We start from the raw sequence: 23518 nt of genomic DNA, 5'->3' as shown, positions 1-23518 counted from the left end.
TCTATTTACAGTTGACCTTTGAGACAATGGGGTCGTTTCCAAAATTTTAAAAGTATTTTTTTTCTGAAAGAGCATGCTTAAAAACGTAGGATCTGACCATTTTTTAAATAATTTATTTAAGTTTAATATTTTAAAAAAATTGCTAAAATCGTTGCGCTTTCATTGTTTACACTTCTGTCGTGTGACATCACAAATGATGAAATGCCATTCAATGTTGCTATTCACAGAACAAAATATTTAATTCGCATCTTTACTCACTTGTATTGGCAACGATATGGTTGATAACAAGCGTATAGCGCAATTTTTATTCGCTGCTTGATTATCATAACGTGGGAACGTAGTAGAAAGATGCGCCAAATTGCATCATTTGTGACGTCATAAAGACCACGCCTTGTTTGAAAAATCGGACATTTTAAAAAATTAATTTAAAAAAAAAAAAACTGCTGGGAAAATAAAAGCATTTTCTGGGTCCATGTTTTTTTTTTTGCTCATTTTATCCATTTTAATGACTAAAAGTAGTACTTTTGACTGAAGGAAACCACCCCATGGTTTTGCTAATGCCAGAAGATCCAGAAGGTTGCATTTTTTTTTGGCCATTTCGATTTGATTTGGTTTCTTTATCCCACTTATTAAGTGATTGTAATAAGCATCGTTCTGGATTGGATGGTTAGAAAACGGACTGTCATTCAGGGTATCTTACAGGTTATTTCCGGTTGAGTTGACTCCTTCTTTTCTGTCAACTTTACCAATATAATGGGGTCGTTCCTTAATGTTTTCTGAAAGAGCATGCTTTAAAACATAGGATCTGACCATATTTTTTTATAATTTGACTGAGTTTAATATTATTTAAACATTATTTTAACAAGTGCAGTTTCATTGTTTACGTTTCTGCCGATGACTTCACAAATAATGAAATGCCTGTCACTGATGCTCTTTACTCACATGTACTGGCAACGATATGGGTGATAGCAAGTGTAGAGCGCAATATTTAATTCGCTTCTTGATTATCATAACGTGGAAACGCGGGAGACAGATGCGCGAAGTACATCATTTGGGACTTCACAAAGACCACGTCTTATTTTCAAAATCGGACATTCAAAAAAAAAAAAAAAAAAACTTTAAAACTAAGCGTTAGGAAAATGAAAGATTTTTCTCGCTTCATGTTGTTATTTATTAATTAATTATTTTTATTTTTTGCTTATTCTATCAATTTCAGTGACTAAAAGTAGTCTTTTCGACTGAAGGAAACAACCCCATTCTGTAAAAAGAGGTGTATTTTTAGTTTAATAATTGAAAATTGTTTTATTCTGCATTTTTAACTATGTTTGGTGACGAAAGGCATATGGAAACTGTGGGGCCCTCCCAAGATGTTTTTTCGGCATTTAGGTTCTTTGCCGTTTATGCATTTTTGTGATGTTTGTGATCTTCTGTTGTGGCATTATTATCGTTCCTTGTTATTTTATGACTTGTCATTGGATGTGAAATAAAGGTTTTCAAATGCAAATCCAATCTTTTTTTGTTGATGTTACAGGAAAAGATGGTATTCAAAGGCTCTCCCTTCGAAAAACAAATTTTAAAGTTATCTTAGGTGGCATTAGACATGGATGGTGGAGGAGGTGAGTTCCCAACCAGAAATTGTTTGAAATTGATGTCCCAAAACGCCATTTTAGGCTGTGTTTTGTCAAGTGGTCGAGAGAAAGTGTGAACTAGTGGCTCTTGTCTGAAACTTTTCTGAAATTAGAGTTCTAAGAATGCAATTTTAAGGGTTCACAGCTTCCCCCAACCCTCTCCCTCATCAGATCCGGCTCTGAGTACACTAATTACTTATATCCTTACAATTTTACATCCAAGGCTTAGGTGAACATAGATATAGATTCATTGGAATGGATAGAGTACAAAAATCCGTACATGAACAGCGACACTTTGATGGAAAATGCCTGACTTTTAACAACGTAAACAAATATATGCGACGATGAAAGGGAAATTCAGAGTTCTAAAAGGAACAATTCAAAAAATAAAATAAATCTACTGACAGATTTCCTTTGCAATCGTAGTAGCCTACTTTCGTAATTTTTTATCACTTGAGTTTATTTGGTACATAAGAGTTTTTTTTTTTTTATGTATGAATGATACAAAATAACGAAGACCTCGCAGTTATTGAAAATTTTAGGTCACTGATTACATAACTGTTGTTTGGTCATCCCGACCCACAGAACTGGACAAACCTATCAAAGACTGGTTCTCTGAGGTACTAAAAATAAGTCTACTTTTTATCAAAAACTAAACGCATCATTCAAACAAACAGCCTTCTTCAGCGCGTGTAATTGACAGGGGATAAATCAAAAATTCAATGTAAGAGGAAAAAAACGAAAGTGAACACTTGGTTGAGAACAGCAAGATATTTCTCGGCACCCACACGTCTCCCCTTTCCAGGAACAAATCTCGAAAAAATCGTCTGCCCGGTGCGTTGGCCTACTTCCACCAGCAGTCGAGATCAACGCACCTCGTCAGCGAAGGCACAAGAAGGGAAAAAACTGGTTATCGGCAAAGATCTGCTGGATGGAGGAAGACTCTCTGAGATTAGCCACAGATCCGATTAGCGCTTCTGTCTGTACCTAGCTCGGAAATGGACTGTTTTATGGATGTATCCGCGAGTAGAGTTGGCGAAACGTATCTGTGAAGATTATCTTTCCATTAGTTGGTTTTATTGCACAACTTCACACTGGATAAAACTATCTGAAACGGTTTTTTGTACTGATGCGGGTGATGCCCTCTGTATTGCCGATTGTGCGATGTTCAGATCGTGGATATATAGTGACAAGTTACAGTTTAATCCTGAACTGAAATGAATAGTTCTCCCGTTGCCAAATCTTTTGTCTAAATAACGTGTTTTTGGGGGGAATCGGATAAGCGAATTATGTATGTAGGTTTAGTACTTTACACCTTTCTATACCACTATTTTTGTTCTGAGTGAAAATTTTCCAGGGATCTGGAGGGATTCAACGGTGAGGACATATACGGGTCAGTCTACAAAAAACGCGCTTTTTTAGATCCAGGGTGGTTAGTTTTAAAAAATATTTATTTTTAAGCACTTTTTTATGAGATTTAGAAAAGTATAACAAATTTTGAAAATGATCAATACAAATTAATGATGTTATAAAAGATTTTAAACTTTTTTTCACTGAACGGAGGGATACTTGTATGCCTCCGTTACATGTCCCAACACATTTCTTTCCATGCACTTTTTCATTTATTTACTCAATACTATATATATATATATATATATATATATATATATATATATATATATATATATATATATATATATATATATAACAGATTTCATAGTGAAGTTTAAATCACTTAATGTTTTTTTTTTTTAATAGGTCAAAAAAATTATGCTGTAAAATAAAAAAATATATAGCATTCATAATCTTTTGAATCACTGTCACAGTATTTCTTGTATCCTCCGTTCAGGATTTAATTCAGTAATAGAATTTCCTATAGACGGCAGTACTGGCAGCTCATTACAGAGGTTTAGAATCACAAGTTAGCCCTTTTCAACTCTGGGTCTTCATAGTGAAACTAAAGAATTTAGTGTGAAAGAATTTCAGCATTATTCTCTTTGAAGTAAAATAGGTCCTTAACTTTGTGCATCCTCCGTTCTTGAGTTAAAAATTAAAGGAATTGTTTGTGTACAAAAAAAATTTTATAGTTAAAATTGAATCACTTTTTTTAAATAAATTCTAAATAACATGGTGCGTTAACTCTAAATTAACACAAAGATCATGGCAAAACATAAGTATTTGTATCCTCCGTTTCTGTATCCTCCGTTACAGTATAGATGTAATGGAGGATATACAATCAGAAATGGAGCATACAACTTTCTTTAAAAATCAATTTTAAGAAAGATGTGTAAATTTTAATCAGTTCAAATCGTTTTCCTCATCCAAGATGCAATGTTTATTTAAATGAAAAGTTTAAAAATAACATTCAAAATATATATTTACTATCCGTTACCCTCCGTTCACATCAAAAATTTTAACTACAAAAGAAAGTTACAAAATAACCAATAAAGAATGTGACTAACTATGTGAGAGTAAAAAGGTGCCTAAAAGAAACAATATAAAGTAACTTTTAAAAAATTGGAGATTTTTTTTATCATGAATTTCAACTTCAAAAACCTACGTTTTTTATATAGTAACCCATATCTGTATGAGGCAGGGAGAAGCAAAGGGATGCAAGTGGACATTTTTCAAGTTTTGAGTAAAACGCGTTTAAAGATCAGATCCTAGGTAGACTTTCATTGTTTTTTTTTTTCTAAATCATGCTGCACGGCAGGATCTACCAGGGCTACTAGTACCACCTCTTGCCCCAAGACAGAGGAGAGGTATCCCTACCATTTGTACTGGTTATCTCCAAATTTTTTATTTTGCCACTTACATCCCTTTGCTTCTCACTGCCTCATATGTCCTTGTAGGGACGAAAGGGTTAAAATTCAAAAAGTACTTTTAAAGATCATCGATTGTTACCAGAATTAAAATGTCAAATTTCAAAACTTTCCATTGCAAGATAAATAAATATTATGAAAGTTAGAGTAAACTAAAAATTGAACTTATTTCACTTACTCCCATTCAGGTTGTATAAATAAAACTAAAATTGAATCTATCAAGTAAATGAACTTAATTCCTGTTTTAAAAACATAATTAATTACTTTATCCTTAGAAGCAATTGCAAATGGAAGCACAAAACCCACATCTGCAATAAATGCATTGCTTGAGACCTTGAAAGTAGGGTTTCCAATCCCAAAATCCCGAGTCCCGCGGGATCCTACATGATATTTAGCGGGATTGACAGCAAAATCCCGCAAGTTTTTTCTATGTAAACGTTTTCTAACTTTTGCCGCTCATAAAACGACATTTTCACAAGCATCTTCTGAAGTTTGAATCACCTTCCTTGTATGTATCTGCAAGAAGAGCAAGAAACATCTTGTGTCTCATATGATGAACGGTGGATTTATCATTTAATAATAATACAGCAAAAATGAAGTTTATTTTTCTGAAAATGAATTGGTATTCTCATTCGAAATTTCAGTTTTCATACGTTCAACAATTAAGAAAATGCGTATAATTTAAAAACATTTTCGAAAACCATCACTAAAATTTAAATCCCAGAGAATTACGCGTTAGAAAAAATAGGGAAATGTACTATAGGTTGCAAAAGCCACTGGGGTTACCCGAATGCAATGTTGAAGTGCATTCCTGTAAGCTTAAGGAATTTAAACTCAAAATTTTTCACTTACAAAAAGTGCACACTTTTTTTCTCTCCAAAGAAGAAAGCAATGTAAAACCTGTAATTATTTATATATACTCGGCACGACTCTAAAAGAGGCGACAGAAACTTAGTTGGAATACAGTGTGACTCGCATGACAGTGCAGTAAGTTAAGCTGCTCTAATTTTTGAATGTCTCTTGAAAGTCGGAGGAATTAGTGAAGTTATCCAAAAACTTTTACTACTGAGACTGCGACTTGATGAAACCAAGTAGCACTCACCTCTTGCTCTAATGAATCAAATGAACTGATACAATGACCAACGTTTATGAAGCAACAAGGGTATTCTCAATGCAAGTTAAACTGAATACAGTCAAACACACGTCCAATAGCCATCGTTTTTGTCCGAAAACTGTAGTTCTTGAGAAAAAACCAAGCATAAGAAAAAATCTGCATCAGAAGATGATAAAGTTGATGGGGTCTTTAAATTAAATTCCTGACTCTTTTGCCCCAAAATGAGATCGACTCCCACTCCGTAGCCATGGGTTTTACTGTGAAATAATTATAGTTAATATGATTTGTTTTTATTTTCACTCTAAAGTTTTAATTTATGTATTCAGTTTTTGGCGGAGAAATTCGTAATGCGCAACTCCTCTAAACAATAGAGGGCATTGCAGCCACTGTTTAATGGCGGATGAAAAAGGTAAAACAAACGCACGCCATAACTTATAACTTGCTTTGACGCTTAGTGAATGACAGTAATTTTTCATCGCGTTTGTGGGAAGCTTTCTTTTATATTCTTCTGAAATTACATTACACCATAAACTGTCTGAAGCCTGTAATTTACCCCAAAGAAAACACGTGGACTGGAATGTTTTATCTTTTTCTTTAGTATTCTTAATCACCGCAAGGTAGCGTATTCGAGCTCTGGAGTTGTGAATCCTTTATGTTTCTGCTTAAAAGTATGCGCGACGATTTTTTTCTACCGACAATGAAAATTATTTCTTTAAGTCGCCATTTTATTTTATTTTTTATTTATTTTTGAAATTACATTAATTCATTTTTCATTATTTTTTGGCAACAGAGAAAAAACAAACCATTTTTTTTTTTGATGTGATGTATATTTATTTGCATGAGCTTATTAATTTTAATTCTTTTTCTTTTCTTTTTGAAAGTGGCTAAAGATTTTTTTAATGAATAAAATGTATTTGCTGCTTTGTTTAAAAGGTGCTGCTACTTTATTTCTTCGTTTATTTATTTTTTACGAATCTAATTCTTTAGATGATCGAGGCATATTTCATTTCTAGAAATCGTTTTAAAATATTAAAAAATATATGGTATAAATATTTTGAGGTTTTTGAGAATTTTGATAAGATGCTAGAAAGTCGATTGGTATACGGGAAAGTATGCTCCTTTAGTTTTGAACGGAACTTCTTTTTTTTTTGTATTAAATTGTACTAAAAAAGATTTTAAAAAAAGATTGAAAAACCATACCTGTCGAATTCGCCAAAGAAGTATTCTGGAGAGATAGAAATAAGAACATTAAAGCAGACAACGCAAGGAAACATAATGTTGAGCAAAAGAATTACGATCTTCTCTCAATGGCATTTTAGCTGTTGGACATACTCGCAAGAAAGGAGGAAGAAAAGGAGCAAATTTATATATTGTATTTCATACGCGAGTAATTTCATGGTTTGAAACTGTTTGTGATGATCCACCTTCCATATGAGCTTTAGTATGTTCATTTTAATCATTTCTCTCGAGTTAACAATCTAGGCAAAGTTCAATCACTTTCAATGGCAAGATGCATTCTAAAAGATTAATTATAGTTTTAACCTCATAACTAGTAGAAATATCTCCTTTTTAAAAAAATATGTCGCATTGTCTTGCACCTTTCTTAAATCTTTTTTCTTATTCTTTTTATTTAATACTAGTGGTACCAGCACGGCTTTGCCCGTAGTATAAAATTTAAAGATCATTTGGTTCGCCTGTATATTTTACAAGTAATGGAGGATGCATTTCTCAACAATTTGCTTTGTTTATTTGCTCGCCCATGTAATAATAATTAAAAACTATTTTAAATTAATTATTTAATTAATTAAATGTGATCCTATTATGTAAGATAAATTTAAACTGTGTGAGAAATGTCAAGAAAAAGAAATTAATTTTATAAAAATAATGCAACTTTTGCAATCTAGAGACATAAAATGTCTAACTGTTCAAAAATTCTCATTTTTTTTCTTTTTTCCAGGAATCACAAACCATTTTTCTTTCTTTCTTTTTTTTCATTATTATGTAAAATACTAGCTGTACCTGCACAGCTTTGCCCGTAGTAGAAAATTGAAAGGTCATTTGCTTCGCCTGTATATTTACAAATAATGGATGATGTATTTCTCACCAATTTGCTATGTTAATTTACTCGCCCATGATCGCATATGGAAGTTTACTCGTCCATGTTATGATAATTTACTCGTCTATGTTATGATAATTTCCCCGGTAAAAGTTCTAAAATTGGGATAGAAACAGAACAAAATCGAATTTTCGAAAAATCGCTTCGAGGTGCACACCCCCATGCTACAAACTAATTTTGTGCCAAATTTCATGAAAATAGGGCTAACGGTCTAAGCGCTATGCGCGTCGCAGAGATCCAGATATCCAGAAAGACTTTCAGCTTTCCTATTAGTAAAGATTTCCATGAAGCGAAATATGCGAGTGTGTTAAAATTTATTCTTCCGATTTCAAAAGCATACGTTTTTAAGTTATTTAACTCTCAATAATTCATTGCAAAATTTGTGTTTGGTAAATTTTATGGAATTAAAAGCGTAACAAAAGTTAATAGGGATAGTAAAGGTGAATAAAGAGCTTCTCCAACTGTAAAACAACATGTCATGCATTTTTTTTTCTTTCTGTTACTTTTAATACTGATATTCCTTAGTTTATTTTCCCCATAAAGGATTTTTTTTAACTGTAAAGTGTAATCCTCATATATATAATAGCGAATGATCGAGTAACGCTCCTGACGTCATCAGCAATGAAACGCGCCCCACTGCATCATAATTTGATAATGTTTTTTGGTAATGTTTGACATGCAGGGAGATGCTTTATTTTGACAAGGCTTAACTGGATCCGGTCACTTAACTGTTTTACTGGTAAGACTGTCATTTTAAGAGAGTGAAGAAACGAAAAAGAGATAAACTATTAACGCTACCTACTGGAGTTTAGGGTTCATTCCCTGGAGTTAGGGTTGAAATTTCAACCATCAAAATATCCCCAAGCAGGCAACGGCTTCGTTCAAGTGTAGAAGAGTAGACTCAGTTTTCACCCGTCATACCTTGACGGCCGACTTTCTTGTTAACAGTAAGAAAGAAGTCTAAATTCTAAGTGAAAATATCTCTAAAAAAATATATATTAATTTGAATTTTTGGCATCCTGAATTCAAATTATGTTTTTCGCATTCACGAGCGTGTGTGTGTATGAATGCGCGTGTGTGTTTGTGTAGGCACATGTATGTGGGTACGTGTATATGTGTGTATGTACGCATGTGTGTCGTGTTGTGTATGCAGTGCTGTGTGTGTAGGCGTTCGTGTGTGTGTATGTAGGCATATGTGTTTGTGTCTGTGTGCAGGCATGAGTGTGTGTATGTGCATGTGTGTGTGAAGGAGTGTGTGTTTGTGTCTGTGCGCAGGCATGAGTGTGTGTATGTGTGTGTGTGTGTCTGCGTGTGTGTGTAGGATATGGACGCAACCTGGAGACGGTTTTCGCAAGAGGAGCAGCATCGTGAGGCCGGTCGACGCGACGATGGTGCTGGCAGAGGGTGCTGGTGGGAAAATAAAATCAGCGTAACATCAAAAACAGTCAAGTAAGAACAATAAGCAATCGTGATTGCTCAATAAGAAACAAAGGTCGGAAAATAAAATTTACTATTACTGTAAATTAATTACTGTTTTAAAATAAAAGATTTAGAAGTAGCTTTAAAGTAGGAGAAGTGTGTAGTCATTGTCGGTCTGTCTCTTTGACCAGTAACTTGATTCGGATCGAGACTCTTTTGCTCGAAAGCTCTTGAGCTGGATAATTTAGTCCCATATTTCATTGTTTGATATTTTTCAAGTTTGAAGATCTCAAAAACTTAACCTTCGAGTGGTCAGGGAAATCGGAATTCAATAAATTCAATCCTAAGCGAAATATTTGCTTCAGACAAAGTTTACGAGGAAAAACGTTTCATGCAAAACATATGTGTCAAATAATTGCTTTATTTGACTAATTTAAAGCTTAATTTTTTGAGATGGAAGGGAAAAGAATTAAAAAATTATTATCATTTTTGAGGAGGAGAAATTTATAAGAAAAAAATGAGAAACAATTTTATCATTTTCGAGAAGGATAAATGGAGAAAGAAAAAAAAAAGTCTTTGAAGTTTTTTTTTTTTTGGCCAAAAAATAAAGAAAATCGCAGATATTCTAATTGCGCTTTTAGTTTTTTTTATGGGAGAAAATATTAAATTAAAACCAAATGAAATTAAATTAAGAGATTGATAGATTGATTGATTGAACAAGCTGATTTAGAGTAAATTTTTTTTGTTTTCTTCAAAAGAAAAAGTTACATGATCATAGATACCTACTCTTTTTCTTGTTCCTTTTTATCAAATTTCAAGTTTTGTTTTTAAACCATTCTCTTTTTCTTTTGCTTGACTGCGATTGAGAAGAAAAATAATTTTTACTAAATGGCGCCATCGAAGCACGACAGGAGCTGCAATACCGCATAGATAATTACCGTATCACTACAAAGACACACATAGAACATCTATCGAAACTTGTACTAAAATAATAATAAATGTGATTTATGAAAATAAAGTAATTACAACGTTCACAGGGATGGTTTTTTTGTCCCATTAAACACGAAGCTGTACTAATATTTTTTACAGTTTTTTAAAAGTTAACTTTTTAGATGTAAGATTTCACAACAGTTTGTAGCAGGTAGCAGGTATATTCTTCTAATTGTAAAAATGATATAAATGACCTCAGAAATTATATCAACAATTTTATAATTCAGGAAAGAAAAAAAAAACGACTGAAACCAAAGTTAAAGAAGTTTTCTGAATCAGAGTTCTTCAAATCAACGTTTCTTAACCCGCGGATCGATAAAAATGTGAGAAAAAAATCACGACCTCGTAAGGGATTTTTTTATGTAAAAAACAAAAAATATTTTCTAGACATTAAGGAACAGAGCTTCATGATTGTAAGCCTTTTAATTATAATTCACTTGTATTAATATTTAAATATGAAACAGGGGAAGGTGGCCCAAAGCGGGTATGGGGTTTCGAAGAACGCTCGAAAACTGTAGTTTTTGGATATCTATCGCAACAATTTCGGTTTTATTTCCTGGCAGGGTTCTCTTGATCTTCAAAATAAAAAGTGATTTTTTTTATTATTTCAAACCCAATATTTACTTATTATCAAACTTTACAAATTTTTCAAAAACCCGCTTTGCTCTATACCAGGGAACTCAAAGCGGGTAAGCTTAACTAATTGTGATTTGATAAATTTGCCAATCAAATATGAAGTTATAAATGATTAAAATAATTGAGTAGCTACCTGCCATGATAAAAAATATATATAAAAAAGCTTTAATTATCCAATTTAAAGTCAGCACATTTTTTTTTATAAATCATAAAGAAATAACTGATTAAATGAATAGACAAATTAATTGCCGTTCTAAAAAAATAACGTTTTAAAGGTATACTTATCCTATTGAAATAGAAAATCTATGTCAGCATTAATCACGAAATTACAAATAAATATATGATTAAATCCTATATCCGCTTTGCCAGAAGGCACGTTTTTTACTTCAATAATTATAACCTTAAATTAAAAAAAAGAAACAAACGAAATGACTATCGTAGTATGTAGGTGGATGGGGATGGTATCTGAATAACGTAATATTAATGACAATAAAAAAAAAAGAAGCTGGTCTTCGACTAATCAAAAGTTACAAAATATTAAATACAAATTATTAAACGACAATTTTTTTTTCAGCAATCACGATTACTTATTGTTTTTACTTGACTTTTTTTGGCGTTCCTACGATTTTATTTTCCCAACAGCACCCTCCGCAGCATCACCGTCGACCGGGTCCTCACGATGCTGCACCTCTAGCGAAAACCGTCTCCATGTTTCGTCAATAACCTACACTTACACGCACCTACACACATATACATACATACATCTACACACACATACATACACCTACACACATACATACACCTACACACATACATACACCTACACACATACATACACCTACACACATACACAAACACACACAAACACACACACACCTACACACTCACATACACACAACTACCCACACACTCATGCCTGTACACAGACACAAACACATATGCCTACACACACATATACATACCCCCCACACACACCTACACACATACACACAACTACCCACACACTCATGCCTGCACACAGACACAAACACACATGCCTACACACATGCATATCTACACACATATACATATATACACCTACACACACATACATACACTTACAGACACATACATACACCTACACACATACACAAACACATACACACACAAACACAAACACACCTACACTCACATACACACAGCTACCCACACACTCATGCCTGCACACAGACAGACACAAACACATATGCCTACACACACATACACATAGCCCCCCCCCCTACACACATACACACAACTACCCACACACTCATGCTTGCACACAGACACAAACACACATGCCTACTCACATACACACCCCCCCCCCCCTACACACAAACACACACCCCTACACACAAACACACATACCCCCCACACACAAACATACACGCCTACATACACACACTCGTGATTGCGAAAAACATAATTTGAATTCAAGATGACAAAATTCAAATTAATTTTTTTTTTTAAATTTTTTTTTAAGCTGGTTGCGCCATGCCGCTTCACTGCTGCTTCGCTGGGACTGATTAAAACTCTGGGATGTTCATGTAAACACGACATACGTATGCCCCACACGGTGCTTACACACCATGGGGGGGGGCATACGAAGGCCTACCCCCTTTGGGCCACCCTCTCCTAGGCAATTATCATCCATAATAGTAATCCATATAAGTAAAACCTGATGAAAATCTATGAGTAGCGTTGCTGGTACGCCGGAACAGGCGCTGCTAATCTCTGCTATGAACCTACATTCACATTTTCGAAAATTTCATTAACCCAATGTTACTCAAAGAGCTGTATAGGAATCTCTATTTAAAAAGTGAAACTATAAACATCCCATACACTTCTATATCGTAATGAGAAAATCAGTCACCGATCCATAGCGGAATCACTCGGGCTTGAAAGGAATCCCGTGGATTACTCCTTCTTTTATCAGCAAGCTTCCTGCGCAGTGTCTAAAACACGATATCGTTTTGCTGATTTATTTTTCCAGCTGAGATTGCTTTCTCTAAATATGTAACCGGAACGAAAACTCTAAGAGTTTCCTTTTAACTACAAAGGATCAGACTTTAATGAACCTTTTGGAAGTAAACGCCTAAATATAACTCCGCTTCGAAGCGAAGACACAAAAATGGAATTTTACAAGAGCATTTTCCTTCTAGTTCTCTTTTAATTCCTTTCACTTGAGGAAGTAAGCGAAGTTTTTAAAAATAACGACTCGATTTTTTTTTATTTTTATCCACAGAACCAGTCTTTGCTGAGTTGAAATTGAGAGAGGGAGAGCTTAGGGCGGGTCCTAGTTTTTCGGATGATCAATTTTATGTCCAGAAAAGTGAGAAAGTTGCACTTAGTCTAGAGTTTCTAATTTTACGCACCAAGACAAGAGATTTTAGCAAAGGTGCCCTCAATAGCAGCAAAACTTATATTTTCTTTAAAAATTTCTGCAGAGTTTTCCCAAACACATATCTATAAAATTTAATTATTAAACTAAAAAATACGCCTTCTTTTACCGTATTATATTGGTAAAGTTGATAAAGGAGGAGGAAAAAACATAAACATGTAATACAAAGTTACATAAAAGAATATCCCAGGTTTAAAAATTTATATTTCATAAACTATTACACTTGCCACTATAAATGGTACATAAAAGTAAAGATAAATTGTGAGTCTTTTTAACGTGCGTAGTTACTGAAATATGCAAGTCTCGCACTAGCACAGCCAGAAATTCCTTCTGGAAGGGGTTTTCTGGTCACAACAGTCCTTACACGCAGGGCCGTGTTCAAAGGGAGGGTTTTAGGGGTTAAACTCCTCCCATTGGGGCTAAAATAATAAACCAAATGAAGAAAATGTATGTTTGACTTTAATTAATTTCAATTTGAAGTTTTAGTGTTCTTAAAAAAAATGAAAAAAATGAAGAAAAAAAAACTTTTTCTCTGAAGTTTTTCTTCAATTTACGACTTTTAGAGCTTTACCAACTGGAATAATATTCTGGAAAAACTATTGTTGAAGAATATTTCAGTGTAATTTGCGTCTGCAATAAGCTCTTTATTGCTTCGTTTATCAAGCATTATTTTAGAACATAAAACCTGATATACATGCTGCATTATGAAATAATCTGTGTACAGTTTTTCACACAAATCGCAATATGCCGCATAGTAAACAAAATTAGTTTAAAAAAAAACATAGGTTTTTTTTTTTTTTTTTCCAAGAAACGAACAAGGTTCGATTAAAAAGAAGCTGTAAAGTGAACGTATACTGCTGTCACTTTTGCAGTCAGAATTATCCTTGGAAGGCAGGGAGGGTCACAGCAGTCCTTCATATGTCGAAATGCCATTGTTGGATCGGCATTTTAAGTAAAAAACTTGAAGTCTGTGAGGGATTGAAACCCCCCCCCCCCACTTTGCTCTAGTAAAGATTTAGAAGCTTTAAAACCCCTCCCTTTTTAAAAATCTGAACACGGGCCTGCTTACACGTGTATTAACTACTGTATTAGGATTGAAAACAATGTTAAAACCAAGACCTCTGGGGGGGTAACCCCCAAAACCCCCCAGCGAAGTAGGGTTTTTACCCCACTTCGCTGCGCCACTGACGTTCCGCAACTCTGGATTGGCCATGCAGGTGATTACGCGTTGGCCAGCTAGATCCCCAAATGTAACCCCCATGTGATTTTTTTTTATGAGGTTTCGTCAAAGACAGTGTTTATACAACACCATTGCCTACAACATTGCAAGAACTGAAAGATCGCATATGTGCAGCATTACGAAAAATGGATAGTGAAACACCCCAAAATGTATGTTATAGATGTGTGTCGCGTTTGGAAAGGCGCACACATTTGTGAGTGAAAGGAAACTTGTAATTCTAAAAATGCTTTTCCCGTGTTTGTGAGTTAAAAAACGAAATAATGAAAATACATTTTGGAACACAAATGTCCGTAAAATTAACATTTTCGTTTTTATACAGAATGCATCCATAGAAGGTAAACAGCTAAACAAAGCCTAACATGGATATAGCTCAAAGTTTACCCTGAAAACAAGAGGAAAACTAAAATGTCTTAACATAAATACTGTTTGACCATCGATTACATGGAAAGACTAATATCCGGTTTATAGATGGAAATGGACGTATCTATTAGTTCAAAGGGGTGCTAGTTTGTTTTAGATGTGCATTTTTGCCTCTCTATTATTTAGCCTTAGTTTTGTAAAAATGAAAATTTGCTCTAGGCAACATTTTTTAAATCTAAAGCATATACGATCTATATTCTCACGGCAAAAATGAATTGATTTATTCATTCACAACAAAGTTTTGAGCATACCATTTTGCTTTTAAGCTCCTGAACGAAATGAAAATATTTTATTTTCTTTTTGTTGTTTCCATGGTAACTATTTTTGGTTCCCCTTATTTTATTTTTGAGAATACAATAAATGAATAGGGCACTAGTGACATTATAAAACTCGTGCATCAAATCCCATCGTTACTTTCCCTCTTCCCCTGCTAGATTCATTCAGATAGAATCGTCTTTACTTGGCACATTGCCAAATTGCATACAATCCGTGGTCAAATAGTAAATACCTTATGTGTGAATTTGTGCTCTTTAGACGTTGTTACTTTACGTTACTTTAAAATGTCTTATTTTTTTCATGCTACTAAATACTCGTATTGCTAAATAAACTGTTATAGATTCTGAGAAATTCAGAATGTGTAGGAATTACCATACATGCTGATATTGCTTACTTTATAAGATTAGTTGAATTTCATCTACTTCAAATCGGCATTCCAAAACAACTTTAAAACAATGACTTTAGACTTGTTGCATTTTACAATTGGGTTGTTTCCGAAATTTTAAAAGTATCTTTTTCTGAAAGAGCTTGTTTAAAAACATGGAGTTAATCATTTTTTAAACAAGTTGACAAAGTTTAGTATTTTAAAAAAATATTTTTTATTCGGTGCGCAGATGCAATTTTATTTTTCACACTTCTGTGCATGATATCACAAGTGAGGAAATGCTATTCACTGATAGGAGCAGAGGACAGTATTATTTAATTCGCTTCTCTATTGTCATGTACTGGAAAAGCGGTTGATAGGAAAGCGTAAATGCTTAGCGCGCCAAAATACATCACTTCTGACGTCAGAAAGACCACGCCTTACTTTCAAAATCGGACATTAAAAGAATTAACCAAAGGGAAAACTGTTGAGAAAATAAAAGTTTTTCTGGTCTCATGTTTTTTTTCTTTTTCTATCAATTTCATTGACTAAAAGTAGTACTTTTGACAGAAGGAAACAACCCCGTTTACCATGTACAGTTTTGGGAACTTTTTCTCATAAAATAAAGGGTAGAAAAGTAAGCTGAAACCTCTCCAACAGAGTACAGCACTAGGCCTTCTAGTTTTTTTTAGCACTCGAATATACTAAACAATTTGAAGTGGCGCAAAGTTTACCGGAATAACTCAAAGTTTCCCTGAAGTGTGATACCTGAAATTCTTGGTATGTCCTTTATGGTAAAATCCTACGCCTCGGCGACAAAGGTTGCAAAAATCCGGGGTGAACTGAATTTGTTACTTCCTTTTCCAAAAAAAGGAAGTATTGTATTCGCGAAAAAATTTTCACTCACGATTCGGCCTTAATTTCCATTTTGCTCATCCCCGAATTAATGTTGAGTTTTTTTTTCAACCCGACCACACGCGGATAACACCACATAAGAACGTATAAACACCCGAAATATCCATTTTGACATTCCCCGAGTTGATTACAACGACTTTTCTCGTGACGTTCGTATGTAAGTATGTATGTGTGTGCGTATGTGCGGATGTATGTCGCATAACTCAAGATCTGTAGGAACTAGAAAGTTGAAATTTGGTACGTAGACTCCTAGTGGGGTCTAGTTGTGCACCTCCTCTTTTGGTTGCATTCGGGTGTTTCTGAAGGGATCTTTTGCCCCTTTTTTTTGGGGGGGGGGGAATCATTATTAATTTCGATGTCTACTCAAGTGGTGTTATAATTCGGCGGACACTTGGCGATATATTGCCAGTCTTTTGGGCAAGTTTTGTCACCAACTTGGCGACAAATTTGGCGATTTTTTTTAAATTTTTTTTATTTTTAAATCTGGTTTCAATTCGGTCTCTGTTGGTGATATTTATAGAGTAAACTATTGAATCACATTAAAATTGCCAATAATGCTAAAATAACATTAAATTGGAGCAAAAGGAAGTCATGTGATGTACACATCAGCTCGTTTTAAACAAAATATCGGTTTCAAAACCGATTTAAGATGATTTTATTCGTCATTATTCTATAATTAGAAAATCATGACTGGTGAATCTCTTCTTCATTTGAGTGAAGTAGTTGCCTGTTTGTTGATATTTTGATCATTGAAATTTCGGATTGCATAATTCGGTTAATTGTTCCTTTCTGGCAAAATAAGCGAGGTCGAAGTACATTAACTCTCTTTGGTGCAAAAAATTGGCAACAGTTGAAAACAACATTAAGAATCTCATCTGTTTTCTCGTAAAAAAGGATACAAAATTCAATAAACATTCTCAGTAGAAAGTAATTGATGTTTATAAATAATTTCATTGCTAGTGACATTAGAGCGTAACTCGATCAGCGATTTTTCTATTATATGAGGCAGTGAGAAGCAAAGGGATGTAAGCGGACATTTTCAAGTTTTGAGAAAAATGCGTTTAAAGATCAGATCCTAGGTAGGCTTTCATTGAATTTTTTTTCTAAATCATGCTCTATGGCAGCAACTACCAGGGCTACTAGTACCATCTCTTGCCCCAAGACAGAAGAGAGGTTCACCTACCATGTGTACTGGTTATCTCCAAATTTTTAATTTTGCCACTTACATCCCTTTGCTTCTTACTGCCTCAAATGTATATGAGGATTAGTAGCTGAGCTAATGAGTACTACTTATGATGCAATCCTCCGTCTGTATTTTAATATGCTACTCCATTGAATGTTCAAGAAAATACTCGTAGTTTCTTTAAAGAGTCTGATCCATTACCGAGTCAATATTAAAAGTCCTAAATATTATTCAAGATTCTGCAATTTAGTCGAAATCATCTATGCAATATTTTTACGGGATATCATTATTATTATTATTTTTTTTTTTAAGGTTTCTTAACGCCCTCTGTATTCTAATATGTATATATGGATTTTTTTACAATTCTTACTAAGAAGCGAAAAAACTTTCTGTAAAAAAATAATACAACGCTGCAGTATGAAATGAGCGTTTATTTCTTTGTTTTGCATCGCTGCGTACTTTCGTCAGCATAATTTTGCGTCTGATGTCGGAAACTTGCAAAAATTTTGAAGAAAAAAAAAAAAAACTGGATTTTCTTTTAAAAGAAAAAAGGCACTCCCCGGCGGGGAATCGAACCCCGGTCTCCCGCGTGACAGGCGGGGATACTGACCACTATACTACCGAGGATAATGCACTGCCGAAACCCGGGATCGAACCAGGGACCTTTAGATCTTCAGTCTAACGCTCTCCCAACTGAGCTATTTCGGCACATCCTGAGAGGAAAAAGGAGCGTTGTGCTCACGGCTATGTCTTCAAATATGAAATACGAAGCGTATTTTTATGTTTAATTTGCTACTTCAGGGATGCAGGGGTGCTCATAGAAGGGAATTATGGCGCAAGATGCGCCATCAAAACGGGGGAGGAAATATTTATTTTTTTTATATATTTATTTGAATTTATTTATTGATGGATTTTTACTTTAAATTATTTATTTTATTTTATTCTGTTTATATTTTATTTCATTTATTTATTTAGTTTCTTTGTGTGTGTGTCCCTGGCGTAGCACAGAACTTTTCTGATAAAATGGTAGCAATCCCTAAAAATAAATAAATAAAAATAATAAAATAAATAAATAAATAAATAGATAGAACTAAAAAATAAAAAGGGAAAGAATGTTGAGAAAAAGTTTGGGGGGGGGGGGGATTTGCGCCACTGAACTTGGGGGGGGGGATAGGCACCCCTGTGCTATTTTATATCTACCTACTGCTTTTTTCTCATGAAAAATTTTGCTTTCTTTTTAAAATTTGTCTGCGCATAAAATATCATTTTAAAGGAAAACTAGCTCTCCATGAAAAATTCAACAAAGTTCATAAGAACAAATGCCCGTAATTTTTTTCTGATTACTGCGCGAAAGTCATGGCTCACGAAAACAAGTGCTTTTATTTTACAGTAATTTAATAGTGTTATTTTCCTACCTTATTGACTAAAAATGAAAAAAAAAAAAAAATCAATAACAGGTTAGTATTGCTCATATTGAAATTCGACGCAGTCTGTTTATTAGAGTAATTTTTTTTCTTTAATTTAAAGTAATTTCGAAATTATTGCTCCTTCTCCCTTCTAAATCTTCACAAAGGGATGTAAAAATGTAATTGAAAATGTTTCGAAACTTAATGGTTTCAAATTAATTTTAACTTTTGACATGGCAGTACAACAGACTAAGTTATATTATTTTATATTTTTCGATTGTGTTAAAAGGTATAATATTATTTTTATAGATGCAAAAAGGATTGCAAGAATCGAGTCGATAAATATAATTTTGTTGCTCAAAAAAAACTCTTATTTTCCATCATAATCCCTGACCCCTCCTACCTCCCCCCCCCCAAAAAAAAAATGTAACATGTAACTGTATCTGACCCCATTCATTGGGTTCCAATGTTTACTTTTTTTGTTAAAGTTATCTTTTCCGGACCCATCTTTTTACAAACATAATCGAAAATTAACTTTTATGTTGCGGATTTCCAATGGGTACAAATTTAATGATTGTGAGCTTCAAAAAAAAAAAAAAAAAAAATCAAGCATATGTAAAAGTTACCTCGTTTTTCTATTTCAATTTCCTTGAATAATTTTTTAAAAAGATTTTTGAACAAATGCCTTCTATCAATTAAAGTGGATTTCAATTTTCATTAATATTACGAGACAAGTTTTAAAGAGACAATTGTTTCAATAGATGGCAGCACCATAAAACTGAAAGTAACTTCTTTTTTCTTGAATCGAAACCCGTCAACACTCTTCAGACACCCGAAAATTTACTTGGAAAATTTATTATTTTTTAATTTTTCGATACTTTATTTAATTTTTTTTGATCTTTTTAAGTTTTTTGTTTCCAATATTTTAAAGATGTATTAAGCCCTCTTTTTAGTTTTTTTCTTCTGTCTTTTATTCTTGGACTTAAAAAAAAAAAAAAAAAAAAACTTAAAAAAAACCCACGCTCATTTCGAGAAAACACTCAAAACTTTTTTTTATCCTTGCATATTCCTTCATTGCATTTCAAAACTTCCTCCGTAATAGTTTCTGTTAACCGAAAGTACATAAATTGTATGTTGCTAGAAAGAAGAAAATCCCTTCTATATTTTGAAATGAAAAATCTACTTTTTGATCATATCTTTTCGTCTTGGTCCCCAATAAAGCAATACTTTTTACGACCTCCGAAAACTTAAGGTTTCATTCCAGGTTGTTGTCATCTCAGGAAGCAAATACACCTAAACCTGTTTTTATGCGGTGGATAGGGACCGCATAAAAAAAATCTCACAAAAAAAAAATGTTTGAAACTTCATGAGTAGCTTTAAAAAGTTGTTGTCTCAACGCAGTTTTTTTTGGGGGGGGGGGAGAGATAGGGACCACACAAAAAAAAGTCTTACATAGAAAGTAACCCAAAAACATAAACAAATAATCTTTAAAGGAAATCAAAACAAACCAAGTGATGAAAAATTTTGCCGAGTAGTCGGACAAAGTTTCCCGAGTGAGGAAATTTTTGGGAGGTCACAGTGACTTCCCATCAGGGTGCCTATGTCGTCACTCGAAGATACTACCTCGCATTCGTTTTAAAAATAATTTCGTCAATTGAATCCCAATCTGATTGAAATTCTAATTTACCGCACAAAAAAAATTCGCGCAAAAAATCGTACAAAAAAAATATAATTAATTAATTAATAAAATCTCATTAAAAAAAAGACAGCATAAAAACAGGTTTGAGTGTAATTATGGGTCTATTGACATTCAAGAGAGCTTACGGGAGCTCTTCTTCGACAGTTCCTTTCAGTTTTACATAAATTTTTGCACATTACGTAAACTAGGGGCACTCAACCTTTCAGGATCTGTCCCCTTTGAACACTGATGTAAGGTCGTGCCCCCTCCCCACGTATGTGGTAAATAGAAAGTAGTACAATCGGGATTTGAAAGTGAAGCTAGTTAGGATAGCTAAAACTAGTAATGGAATTGAAATATAGGTCATTTCGTACCCGAAATTTAATATTAGTTGGGGAATGTGGGGCAAAGTGAAATGGCGAAATATTTACTCTGCCTTTACCGCCACCTATCTAGTAATATTTTAACTACGTAGTAACACATGTACTGTCTGACCATGGATTGTATGGAAAGACAAACATCCGTTTTACAGCCGGAAATGGACGAATCTATTATTTTTTAGCGATGCCCGCTTATGCAGAAGCAGAGTCTCATTCAAATAAGCGAAATACCGGCATCAATTTGTTACTTTTCCCCCTCATTCAGATAGATTCGACTCATCTGGACGTTTGAAAATTCCATACAATCCGTGGTTGGACAGTAGTCTATTCCAGTCAAGAAAAAAATCATCCCTTAAATTAAAGAAAACGATAATACAAGCAATTTTTTAAAATTGATACTCATATTGTAAAATTTTGTTGTAAGTCAACATTTATTTTTGTTATTATTAAATGATAAAGTTCTTGTTATTATATAATAATTGAGACCTACTAATTTTCGATGAAATATTTATTTATTTAATATTAAGCTTATTTCTATTTTAAATGTTTCCTACAATTAGTCAAGCGCATGCGGCGCAAAGAGGATGAGGCAAAGTGAAATATTTCATTTCATTTACTTATTCAATCCTTTATAAAATCCTAAACGTATTCATTTATTATTTCATTTTCATTCTTTCATTTGATAATTCCTTTATTTATTTATTAATTCACTTATTTTCTTATTTATTCACTTTTTTATTCACTCACCATTTTTTCTCACATATTAAATAACTAATTTATTTATTTATTGCTTCATTGTCTTTCCATTTGTTCATTAGTTCTTTTATTTATCTGATCAAAAATATCTTTAACAATCGAATAAAAAATCATTTAGGAAAATATTTTATTTTTCACTTTGCCCCATAAAAAAAGTGAAAATTTCCTATCTTTTTTTGAAGGTACAAATTAACTGCCAAAAATAAAAAATGATGTTTCAATGCAAGTTTTGAAAAAAACTATATCGTTCTTTCTTTATGTATCGTAATTTTCAGAACGAATTTCCTATTTGTTAATTTTGTGAAGAGTAAGTTATCTTAACTATTTCACTTTGCCCCACATTCCCGTACATTTAACTTTAATTTGTGCATAATATAATTAGAAAACATGAGACCAAGGAATCATAAGATTTTTAATATTTGACTATGACTGTGTCTAACCACATTTCAGGTCACTTTTCATGTCCAATGTATTTTGAAGTTGAAAAGCACATTCAGTTGTAGGTGAATGCGAAAATTACACTAAAAACCTCAAAGAACAAAAAAAAAAAAAAAAAAAAAAGAACAAAAAAAAAGAAAGAAAAAAGGACGAATGTGACGAACATTTTTACATGTGACTGAAAAAATAAGTAAATTAAAATTATTTTTTATTGTATTCACGCCTCCCTTAAAATCCATTAACGTCCCTCAGACTGAGAACCGCTGACGTAAACGATGTTCGTACTATTTACGTAAGAAAGTAATTTTTGATGGAATATAGGGCTTCCGTAATTCTTCTACTAGAGACAAAGCCTTGATTTACACAAACTTAACTACTGTATTTATCTATACAGTCTGACCACTGATGAGATGGAAAGGCAAACATCCGGTTACAGGCGGAAAGGAACGCATCTACTAGTTTTCAGGGATCCCAGCTTTTGCGGATTTATGTTAGCTTCTAAATTGAGCAGAATCACATTGAAATTAACGGAGCATGCGCACTAATTTTTTACATTCCCTCCTCATTCAGATAGACTCGTCTTAACTGGAAGTTTGCCAATTCCATATCGTCCGTGGGCGGACTGTATGTTTATTATCTATATATTAGAATAATATTTATAATAATAATCTTTACTAATAATAAAGCTGAAAGTCTCTCTGCCTGGATGTCCGGAGGATGTCTGGATGTTCGGAAGATGTCTGGATCTCTGTGACGCGCATAGCGCCTAGACCGTTCAGCCGATTTTCATGAAATTCGGCACAAAGTTAGTGTGTAGCATGGGAGTGTGCACCTCGAAGCGATTGTTTGAAAAATTCGATGTGGTTCTTTTTCTATTCCAATTTTAAGAACAAAACTATCATAAGATGGACGAGTAAATTACGAAATTATCATAACATGGAACCGTAACATGGGCACAAGTCAATTGGCGAGATACGAAATTATCATACCGTGGAACCGTAACATGGGTACAAGCCAATTCTCGAGAAAATTCAACATACATTATTTGTAAATAGACAGGCGAACCAAAAGACCTTTTAATTTTTCTACTATGGGCAAAGCCATGCGAGTACCATTAGTTAACACATAAGATTAATCTTTCACTGACAAAGTACGAAATGGAGTTATATTTACAGTTTTAGCACGCTTTTTAAGCTTTAACTTCTCTGTCACTCTCATTGTCTGGGCTTCACTGAACTTCGACGAAACGCCCTATTTGTTAACCAGGGTCATCCATCTTATGCCTTCCTACGCTGGTATTCGGTAGAACTTTCTGGTA

The 23518-nt window shown here is 33.6% G+C and overlaps 1 protein-coding gene and 2 non-coding genes across 3 annotated transcripts in view; 1 reads left to right on the top strand and 2 right to left on the bottom strand.

Annotated features, from left to right (window-relative positions):
- The window catches only part of LOC129224273 (uncharacterized), a 137716-nt gene that overhangs the window by 28944 nt on the left and 85254 nt on the right, over window positions 1-23518 (top strand). The window lies entirely within an intron of this gene.
- Trnad-guc (transfer RNA aspartic acid (anticodon GUC)) lies at window positions 18098-18169 on the bottom strand. Its single transcript has one exon. It is a non-coding gene; the product is annotated as a tRNA-Asp (tRNA).
- Trnaf-gaa (transfer RNA phenylalanine (anticodon GAA)) lies at window positions 18178-18250 on the bottom strand. Its single transcript has one exon. It is a non-coding gene; the product is annotated as a tRNA-Phe (tRNA).

This window comes from Uloborus diversus, chromosome 6 (assembly GCF_026930045.1).
Source record: "Uloborus diversus isolate 005 chromosome 6, Udiv.v.3.1, whole genome shotgun sequence".
Classification (NCBI taxonomy): Eukaryota; Metazoa; Arthropoda; class Arachnida; order Araneae; family Uloboridae; genus Uloborus; species Uloborus diversus.
This window is presented reverse-complemented; position numbering and strand designations above follow the sequence as displayed.